Genomic DNA, 5630 nt, shown 5'->3' on the forward strand with positions numbered 1-5630 from the left:
TTAAGAGTTACAGCCACGATGGAAATTACAGGATTTCTGAATCCAAAGTCCTTTCTTATTTTGTAAATTGTTAAGTACTTTATAATACGAGGCAACCTTAATGCTATATTTACATGGCAATGTATAGGTTAAGGTGTGGGACAAGACTTTCTGTTTCAAGCATGAATATTTCAGACTCATAAGAACAGTAAACTTTTACCTTTTAAGAGTCGTCAGCAGTTCCCCCAAATTATACTTCAAGGCATGAAGAAAAATGGGTTACTTATTACCAAAAAGTTTAACAACCATTTATTTATCAGGAAAGGCCTGAGAGAATCCGCTTCCCATTCAGTGGTGTCAGTTTCAGAGAAAATAGAAGATAGAAGTCTGGCCAAAAGAATTCTTCCATAATCTTGCATCTGAATTCGATTTCCTTTTCCTTGGGCTTAACCTCTCATTCCTAGAAAGCATAGTTGCTATGTGTACTTGGAAGGAAATACAAGTCACTTACCAAAATCTTTTTTGATTTTTGTGTTTTCATAGGCTCAGCACGCGCCACCTGGCGGAGAGAGTCTGAAAGCACCAGACTGCATTTTTCCTCCCTTTAACTTGGCACTTGCTGGCATTTGCTCTAAGTTGTCATCCTTAGAGTACATGTGAAGTACTCTAAGGTGGCAAGAGTCAGTGTTTTCTCTCTGGTGACTGATATTTTTTTATTTACTTATTTTTTTCAATTTTACCTTCATGGCATTGAGTTTGGGGAAGTCATGAATAATATGTGAAACTGTGTTATCCTCTTGTCTTTCAAGTGGAAATTTGAGATGCAGAGATTATTCTGGATTATCTGGGTGGTCTTTAAATGCAATCACTTGTATTTTCATAAAAGAGAGGCAAAGGAAAATTTGACACAGGCAGAAAAGGATGAGGCAGTGTGACCCCGGAGGCAGAGACTAAAGCGATATGACTGTAAATCAGAAATCCTGGGAACTACCAGAAACTTGGAGAGGCAAAGAACACATGTCCCCTAGAGCCTCCAGAGGGAGTGGAGTCCTGCAGATGCCCTGATTTCAGACTTGTGGTCTCCAGAACTGTGAGAGAATAAATGTGTGTTGTCTTAAATTACCAGGTTTCTGGTAATTTGTTACAGGAAATTAATACAACTCTGAAGTTTATGTTTTATCAACTTTATACCAAATCTCACTATTTTTATGTTTTAAGCCTTTGGACAGAAGATAGGAGGAGTTACAAATTGAAGAAGGTGGGAGAATCCATCTTTACAAAGTATTTTGGAGCTTCCACATTATCTGTTAAGAAAGGAAGTCAGGTTATGACTGTGGAAACTTTTGCGGGCTCATTGAGCCTTAGCACTTTCCCACTGTTGGCCATTTTGTCACTGCTAGCCATTTTTGTCACTGCTCTGTTTATTTTCATGCTTAGCAAGAAAAGGAGATAGAGAAGAATAGGAGAACAGGAGTGTTTGTTTTGGTAAAGACTGTAAAGAAGGAGCTAGAAGAGAACAATGAATCTTTTACATAGTGAGTTGGGAGAAGTAGGGAATAGAATCCTATAAAATAAAATTGAACTGGAAATTTTGAAGAGGAATTAGGAAAAAAATATGTAAGTTTTTGGCGCTCGACACAAAACAATGGGAACTCCAAAGCTACTGATTACTCAGACATGGGCTCTGCCTCATCACACGGCACAACCATACACGGACTTAATTCGTATTAGTGAAGATGGAAGAGGAAAGCTATTTGCTTGTAGTAGATAGCATTATCGTTCCTGATTATTTTCTCTCTCCCTCCTTGTAAGAGGAGGATACATTTTTGCCTGTTGTCATGAGATTTGTGCCTGCCTCAGGAGTGTACTTCCCAACCTAACCTATATCAGGGTTAGCCATATGATTTGAGTTGGCCAATCTGATTGGCAAGAGTAGGGTGCCATTCCTAGTAGAAGTTTTAGGAACCATTGGAATGTTTCTCCAGCTTTCCCTCTTCTCTCCTTCTGCCAAGGGGCATGTTAGACCCAGATAGGGATTGTTTTTTTTTTTTTTTTTTTTCTGGCCTAGACTCCAGTAAATGAGTGAAGCCATAGCTGACTGTCTACTGACAAGTAGGAAGAACATTCTCTGTGGTTCTCAGCCTTTGAGATTCTGGGTTTGGTCATTCCCACATAGCTCTATAATTAAGTGGGGGTGAATGGAAGGTGAGAAAGGAGGCATTCCTCATCATATCTCAGTTACCTTAAGTGTTAAGGCAAGAATTACAGTGGTGTTGTGAATAAATTTTCAGAAAATGAAGCATGTGTGAGAGTGGAGAAAAGGCAGCCATTTTGGTCAGGGAGGTTCCTGGGAAGAGTGAATTTTGAACTTTTAGAAGGATATGAAGGTGTTAGCTAAGTGGAAAACCAGAGAGTGGAAGACACATCCCAGTGAAAGTAGGGACGTGTATAAGAGCACAGTATCTACAAAAAGCATGGATGGAATGGCTGCACTTGAATTGCGAGGGATTGTGTATTTCTTGTAAAGGGATTTAGATTTCATCTCCAAATTTCTGAAGAGCTAATGAAAGGTTGTAGGCAGGAGCAATAGTATCACATTTAGGAAACGGGATGTGCTCAAACATTTATTGAATGGCTGAAAGGAAAGAGTAGAACCTACCATCTACTAAGTGCTCATAGTTGCTTGTTTGCAAAGGTGTTCCGGGGTGACCGCATCACTAAAGGCAGCAGTAGTGGATCTTAACTTTTGTGAACAAATACACATGCTAGTATTTTTTTGCCCTTTCAAAAGAGAACAATACGAGGACTTCTGTTTTAAATGAGAGGCTTGTGATTCTCCCATTTGGCAGATGGGTTACCACTCAGCTGAATACCAGTAGCTACCATGGCAATCTTTGCATACTTTGAATTTTTACTCTCTATTGATTATTGTTTAATATATTCTTTATTTGTATTTTTATTTTTTTATTTTTAATATCTATCTATCTATCTGTCTGTCTATCTATTTATTTATTTATTTTAGGCAAGGCAACCCTTGGTTAACCTCACAGATTGCAAGGAACTTGTCAACTTACAATCCCTTATTTTTTTTTTTATTTTTTACACCTATGGCACCTGGTTTTCCTAAGTTGGTCTCCCATCCAAGTACTCACCAAGCCTGACCCTGCTTTAGCTTCTGAGATCAGATGGGATCCGACTTGTTCAGGGTAGCATGGCCATAGACTAATATATTCTTATAATGTGCTATTGATTGAAGAAAGGAAGTGTAAGGCACACAGATTTTAAATAATAAATTAGGAGCAGAAATTGAAAAATATTTCTTCGCATTCCCTCCAAGTAGATCTTTATTATCGGTTTGAGTTATCTTCTGCTGATCAAATGTTTTAGTGACACATCGAATATTTCTAGCCTAAAATATAGGTTAGAAAGAGGCAATATAGTGGTGGTTATATATTAGTTTTCCTCTTCATTAAATGAGAGTAATACTATCCATACCGAAAATGTGTTATTTGCAGAGAAAAATACTTGTAAAATCACCGTCTCTCACATTGTCAATTAAAAATAATACATACAAATACTAAACAGCTTCATATTTTAATGAAAAAAGAATGAATTTTGGTCTAGGTAGTAAAGACTATTTTTTTGCTCTGGATTTGCTGGCTTAACATAGGATTGATTTGAAAATATGTTTTGATATAAATTCAATCTTCAATGTGATATGATGCCAGTTAGAATTTTTGACAAGAAAAATATTTTTATACGAAGATAATTTAAGATAAATTAAACAACGTATTGCTTGCCAACTGAAAATAAATTAAGATGTGCCTTTTTGAATTAGCACAGTACCAGGTAAACATTATTCCTTCAATCCATATATATTGAATAAATGAATGTATATATTAAATTATATTAAAGTAAATTTTATAATACAATCTTTCAAGATATATAGTTAAAAGAATATTCTTCCTACATAAAATAACTTAAATGTCATAGAGTAAGTAAAACTGTAAAATAATTTTAATAAATCTTAAAGTTTGAGGTTTCATATTATTGTTTCAGGGGCAGAGCCACAGGGTCACTGTCCTCCAGGGGGCGCTATTCACATGGCATTCGATGTGAAGAGCACCAGAACTGAATTCAGAAGTAAAAGATCAACATTTCTTTACATAGATTGCCTCATTAAATCCTCCCACAGTCTTGCAAAGGTGGTATTAGATCCTATTTTAGATGATAGGAAACTAAGGCTAACAAGTCGATTGCCTTGTTCCAAACCACGGGGCAGGGTAGTGGAGGCACTCAGATCAGAGCTCAGGTCTCCCTACTTCAAATGCCTGCCCTGCTGTCTCATGATGATCCTAACTAAATGGGTAACAAGGAAGGCCTGAAAAAGCTGGTGGGATGGAGAAGGGACACAGTCCAAAGCATTTAGGAGGTGTGAGGGGGCCGGAGCAGGAGCTTGCAGCTGGATGGGTGGAAGCTGGTGTGATGGCATTGGGGGATGGGAGTTTAGTTTTAAACGAATGCTGCTTGCGATTCCATAGGACACTGAAATGGACAGGCCCGGCTGGCAGTTGTTCATATCTGCCTGCAGCTTAAGAGTGTTGTAGGCCTTTAAGATGATTTTGAGCAGAAGTTGTGAGGGGAGTACCAAAGACAATATTTACCTCATTCCAGATTTTGTCAAGGGATAGCACTGGAAAGGAACTTTGGCTTGATTCAGGGCTTACCTGGAGGTTGATACGGATGAGGGCCCCAGGAATGCAGGTGGGCCCATCAGAGTCTCACTTCCATCCTCTCCTCTCATATTATATTAGTATGGGTTCTAGGCCAGACCCTCACCTCTGGGTGCATGAGGCAGTTTCCAGGTTTTGCTGTCTATACAACGCAGCCCAGCCTCTGACTGAGGTTTTGTTAGAGGTGCTTTCCAATATTGTACTAGGTCGTGAATACCAATGAGCATCATTGGGCCAGGAGCTTAGCTGCCAGGAACTTGAGTAGAACCTGCAATCATTCCTTGCTAACCCCTTCAGTGCAGGACCTGCCTGAGATTCCACCTGTGCCTGGGGCTGTAGCTGAACCACGGGGCCTTATGATAATGAGAAAGGATTTGATGGGAGAAAGTACCAGTACTCCAGCACTGCTTTGAGGCAGGGCTTGGAATGTTCCAATGGTGTTTATTACAATCAGTTTATAACTTGGAATGAGAACACAAAAGCTGTAAGCAGCAGCATCCTCTTTCCTGAGCTGCCGAATTGAACCTTTATGTGGTAGAGATTGTGTGTGTGTGTGTGTGTGTGTGTGTGTGTGTGTGTGTGTGTGTAGGAAGAAGGCAGAGTGGTGGTGGGGTGGGAGAAGGGCAAGAGTTTATAAAGAAAATAAAAGAAATCAAAAGGATGAGAGAGAGACAGAGAAAGAGCTAGGGAAACAGTTAATCCTATCAAAGTGAACAATGATAATTTACTTTAGGAAAGGGCAGCAGGCGTCAGCTGACAGCTAACATTGTCTGACTATGAAAGGAGTAACCTTTCTACAGAGCAAGGGATTCACACAGGGAAGAGGAAGAAGAGGCATTGTTCTTTGCAGTGCCAGATAGAATGTGGCTTTTATTAAAATAAGAAAGGTGGAAGGAAGACAGGTGTTGAGAGCAGGCA

The 5630-nt window shown here is 39.2% G+C and overlaps 1 pseudogene; it reads right to left on the reverse strand.

Annotated features, from left to right (window-relative positions):
- Nucleotides 1-3081: 3081 nt before the first annotated feature.
- On the reverse strand, nucleotides 3082-3202 carry LOC118609798 (annotated as a pseudogene).
- Between the last annotated feature and the right edge of the window lie 2428 nt (nucleotides 3203-5630).

The sequence above is a fragment of the Rousettus aegyptiacus genome, unplaced genomic scaffold, assembly GCF_014176215.1.
Source record: "Rousettus aegyptiacus isolate mRouAeg1 unplaced genomic scaffold, mRouAeg1.p scaffold_m13_p_11, whole genome shotgun sequence".
NCBI classification, from domain to species: Eukaryota; Metazoa; Chordata; class Mammalia; order Chiroptera; family Pteropodidae; genus Rousettus; species Rousettus aegyptiacus.